Genomic DNA, 4,953 nt, shown 5'->3' on the forward strand with positions numbered 1-4,953 from the left:
GTGTTTTATATGATAGAATTTTTAAGATAGAAAAATGTTTTTTACTTTTGATGAGTAAATAGATACTTCTAATTGAGTAAATTGTCAATCCTTTACTGTATTTGGATAGGCACTTTAAAAAAAACAAAAAACATTTCTTAGGCACTTATTGAAGCATCTGTTAATTTTTAATTTTGTTTTCAATATATATTTTTTTTTTAATATTTTTTATTTATTTCATTTTATTTGTACTCAGTTATATTTTATTTGTTTACTATTTTTTTTCTTTCTTTTCTTCTTTTTTTGTTTTATGTCCTTTCTTTTCTTTTGTAAATAAATTTCTATTTATCATCTTCTATATAATTTTCTAATCACATGTATTCAATACTAATTCAACAATGTTTGCATATAATATGCTTTTAATCAAATATACGTCATCTCTGTTGGGGTTACTACTGAGTAGTGGGGGGGAGGTTTATATGTATAATTAGATATTAATTATTATTGTATATATTTAATATCAACTCAACCCTCATATAATTTTTTTTTAATTATCACCTACGTATAATAAAACAAATCATATTATTATTCAGATTTATGATATACTAAATGATATCAAATTAAATTGTTCTTTTAGCCTAATGGTCTCTACATTGAATATAAAAACATGTAGAAATGTGATATTTGTGTATGTTTAATTTTTAATTATTATTTAGTGAGACAGCTTTTGTGACATGCCTGGACAGCATTAAAAATTTTATTTCAAGCTTATGACTTATTGAATGTATGATTTTCTCATATTAAAATGAGAAAACATCTTTTAAATAGAATTTAAATTTATTTTTGATGATTCTTTCTTTAACTGATATTATTTTTTAAATATAAATGACTATTATCGATTCGACTTTCATTATGTTTAACACTTAATCGAATACATTTTTCTTTAAAACTATAAATGTTTATGTGATTTAGTAAATCGTGTTATTGGTGGTTTAAAAAAAATAAAAATAGTTTATTTAGCTCTTGCAAAATTTATTCGTATTTTATAAAATCAATATCTTTTTTATAATATAAATATTTTATTACTTTTAAAATGTATGTTTTCATAATTAAACATGTCTTTATAGAATCTATTTAGACTACTCAATTGATCGGGGGTAACAGCTGTAGGCTTGTTAATTTTATAATTTTTTTTTTATAATTAAATTTATTTATTTAAAAACTGATTCTCCATTATTTAATAGCAATGTCTTCGATATTATCATAATCGTATTAAAATGTTAAAAAAAAGGATTAATTATAAAATGTTAAAATATCACATTATTGAAATAAAAAAATTAGTTTAATAACTGTTTTTAGAAAGGTGAAAAAAGTGGAAATGATTGTTTGTTTTTTTTACTAATTAAGCATAATATAATTAAAAAAGAATGAGACAGAAAAATAATATAGTAAGAAAAAACATTGAAATGCTAATTACTAAAACTGGTTATATACTGCAATATATGAATATACTGGATTGGATTTGTTTCATATCCATTTTTTTATTTTTACAGTTTACACTTATAATTATTCATCAGCCCAGAAATATTTATCAAATGTCATCTTATTTATTTTTTTTATACTCATTTTGACATAGTTATTTATTTTCCGTTCGAATTGATGTCTTACCGGAATTCATTAAGATTTATTCACAACGGATTCCTATGAATCATTAGCTTATCGAATATTCATAACTGACTGAATAATTTATGTTAATAAAAAAATATCTACCTATTAATTGAATTAACATATATTTATATATATGTTTCGGAAAGTATCGTACATCGTTGTCATATTGATTGACTTTGTTCATATTTCTTCTTATAAGATTATTTTTACTGTGTTGGCTGCAAAATCCGTAGTTTTTTTTTTCGTTTTCTAGTAGCTGAATTGACATGAGAATATGCATCTAGGAATTTTTGCGGCATTAATTGTGGACGAAAGTACTTTTGTGGGTCCTACACTACCCACAAGCCCTCCCACACCCTCCTTGTTTACTGTGGCAATTACTGCTTACCTCCAAAGCCTGCTTCCTAAGCCAATGATGGTGGTAACCATGCCAACGCACCCTCCGAGCTAAGGGTTCTTGGCCCTAGGTCGACTTTCTCCTGGCTTCTCTCTAGTCCATTGTATTTGTATGAATTCGCTATAATTTCTGTGAATTAGTATAAATAGAATTAAAACTTAAAGTTACCCTTTTTGAGGTTTTTTTTTTTTAAAATGAATATGGAAATTTCAGGATTTTCTTTGGCCATTTTTTGATAATTAAAAACAATTATTACGCTGAAATAATATTGTAGTTGAAATTTATTGTTATTCAGGTTTTGGATCACTAGACGAAAATCGTTTAAAATTCGTTTATTAACATTATGCACGACTTTGAAATTTAAAATACATTTATTGTTGTAATATTTGACGAACATAGGATTCTGCCATAAAATTCCCTCTTCGACAATTATTAGAAACAATACATCTGTACCTCATATTCATTTTCGTATTAATCTGCGATGTTATATAAACTTTAAGAAAACAATATTATGGCTTTGAATGGTAGATTTTATGTATTTAGTTTCTATTAATTAATTAACATTATAGTATCAGCTATATTATTTATCATTATTACTAGTTTATTTGCCATCTCTTTATTTTAATCGATTACTATTTTCTTATAAAGTTTCATTTTAGATTATTTATTTTGTGTTTCGAATATGTTTGTAAATTTAAGTCAGGGTCAATGTATGTCATATCCATTAAACAAGAACCATTCTAAATGTAAGGCACCCCCATAAGGCCTGATAAAGAAGGGAAAGAAAAATAAAGAATGCTGTGTGTGAACGAGGTTTATGCGTTTTTATCTTTATATTAAAATGTTGGTAGTTACCTTAGCAATTCAATTTTTTCGATCTACAGATTAACGTTTTCCTTTATTTAAATCCATCTTTATCAATTTTAATCCACTCCTACCTTCGATGAACTTGACTTGATAGTTTCAAGTTACCTTCCATAGACATTTCGAATCAAATATATCTAACACATGAAGAAATGAATTCGACTCCCATTTAATTTATTGTCTCATTGCTTTTTCAGCCTTGTTTTCTTTAGAATATTTGAATAAACTTTCAAGATAAGTCCAATATTTGGCGAATTTAACTAAAATAGCTTAGACTTTTTTTTTAAGATGCTATATGCGTAAAATAGATTTATAATCCTTTGAAATTCAGAAATGTTTTATAAACTTTTTTTTTTGTTCACCAGATATTTTTAAGGATTATAATAGGGAAAAACATATGTGTACTTTATTTTTATCTCTTTGCATTAAGTCAGTATATTTTGTATTGTTAAAAATTCTAGTAGTATGCTAGAAAATCCTATCTAAAAACTTTAAAGATCTTTTAACATTAAACATCCAGTTATTCTCGATTTTTCTTTGAGGATTTCCTTATTTGTTTCTTAATCTGAGAAGTTCTTGTTTAAACTTGGATTGTGAAACGAAAATCGTGATTGTAGATTCTAATTTAGTGTTAGTTGTTTTAATTTATATCACAAATATGTAATACTCGAGATTATTGTAAAAAAAAAAATTTGAAAAGAAATATATAATGGAAAGTTCATAATGCAATCGACTCATTATCAGTACAATTATATATACGTCTTTATCGTTAGTACTCTATAGATAGGGATTCGTTGTCTCAATCATATTTCGTAGCAGAATTAAGTTATTCTTAGATTATACTTATATATTATATTAATATATGTTCGAACTGTATTTGGATACTTTTGAGAAACCAAGGCATTATATCATTTTTCTTTATCATGAAAGATTAGATACGTGCTATCTATGTTTACAAATTATGGTTGAGGATATAAGTTTTATTAAATCTTGTCGTTCAAAAATTAGTAATACTGTATTTTCCGTATATTTATTGTACTATCATCTCCACAGAATGCTCAGGGGACATACAAACTGCATGATTTTTGGTAGAAGAAATATTTGCATGTGTTTTTTTAACAATTGTACATACTTAAATATATCTTCATCATACTTAATCCATCATCCATCAACTGCATGGTATTGTAAAGATATGTATACACACACACACAATTATTTACCTATTGCCTATTTTGTATTGCAGCACTATTCTGGCAAGCCTAAAATCCGTAAAGGTGTTTAATAGATTGTGTATTCTATGTGTACAATATATATGTGTACATATAATGTTGAAATTGATACCTATATTTTATTATTTGGAGTTTAGGAACTGAAATAGATTATTATTACTATAGATATTAATTTAAAATATTTATGTCATACACAAACTTAGGCTCGTGTAAGAAGCCTATTTCAGTCCAATAAAATAAAAAGACGTAGAAAAATGTTTGGATATGGGATGGAACTATTACCATTAATTCAAATTATAAAGATAATAATAAATCTTTTGTTTTAGTTTGTTAAAGAGCTGAAAAAGTTGTATTGAGTTATTTTAAAATAAAATTTATCAATTTAAATATATGTTATAATAATTCTAATATTTTTAATTTATCTGCTCGTAATGGTTTAGTTTTATGCTTGAAATTTTTGATCTGGATAGGATGACTGGTACCTCTATTGATCGATCTGCTGAAATACTGATTCTCCAGAATTTTTATATGATCGTAATGTGGATGGCACAAAGTTGTGCGTGTAATTCAATGCATACAAATTTGTCCACCTGATTGTTAACGATCTTTGTTTTGTTTTATTAAATAGCGGGTCACTGGAGAGAATCTAGAAGGGTGAATTCGGGAGAGTGTATTTGTTGATCAGGTGAATTAAAAGTTGTGAAATGGTGAAATTGAAGGAACAGAAAAGGGAAAGAAAAAAAAAAAAGAATGAATTGAAATATTTGTATTTGGCGTATAAACTGAATTATAAAAGGAAACTGTAGGGGGAAAAAA

This window comes from Halyomorpha halys, unplaced genomic scaffold (assembly GCF_000696795.3).
Source record: "Halyomorpha halys isolate HHAL.00 unplaced genomic scaffold, Hhal_1.1 Scaffold2403.1, whole genome shotgun sequence".
Classification (NCBI taxonomy): Eukaryota; Metazoa; Arthropoda; class Insecta; order Hemiptera; family Pentatomidae; genus Halyomorpha; species Halyomorpha halys.